Genomic DNA, 810 nt, shown 5'->3' on the forward strand with positions numbered 1-810 from the left:
GAGAGCAAACGCGGCACCCATCTTGCCGATAGCTTTTTCATGCCTAATTTTTCATGTAGAATTGAAACAACTGCACCTATAGGTATCCTTGTGGCCTCAGCTTACTCACGCACTTTTAATCTTCTTTCGATCAACACCATATCGTGGATTTTATTGATGATTTCGGGAGTACTTGCTTCTACGGGCCTTCCTGAACGTGGTTCGTCACTTATTGATGTACGACCACGCTTAAATTCATTTACCCAGTTACAAACCGTTGCTAAGGCAGGTGCAGATGTGCCATAAACTGAGTCCAATTCATTTTTTATCTCATATGGAGTTAAACCCTTTAAATGAAAATGTTTCATTACCGCTCTGAACTCGTTTTTTTTCCATTTTTCTTAACGACAAATTTTTTTTTTCAATTGGTTATAAAAACACGTAAACTCAGAAGATGTGGACTGTGACTGCACCATATATCTAGTCGGGAGTGGTGCTGACTGAAAACAGATGATTTGGAGCGATTCGCGCGCCATCTGTTGGTCATTCTAAGGACTTATTGAACTACCCTCGTAGAAATTCAATTTTTTAACTCAAAATATTTTTGTTAAAAAAAAGGTTTTTTCCAACGCCTAATATCTCGGAACTTATGCGTGATAAATAAAAAATAAAATTTATCAAATTTATTTTTTTCGAATAAAAAAAACTTAATTGTCTGTCTATGTTGACAAAGTCAATTGCAGTTAAAAGGCATTGACTCGAACTTTAAAACCACGTTCGTTATTTATATATCACTTTTCATCTTTTTTAGCCTTGTTTTCGTTGTGGTCC

This window comes from Belonocnema kinseyi, chromosome 4 (assembly GCF_010883055.1).
Source record: "Belonocnema kinseyi isolate 2016_QV_RU_SX_M_011 chromosome 4, B_treatae_v1, whole genome shotgun sequence".
Lineage (NCBI taxonomy): Eukaryota > Metazoa > Arthropoda > Insecta > Hymenoptera > Cynipidae > Belonocnema > Belonocnema kinseyi.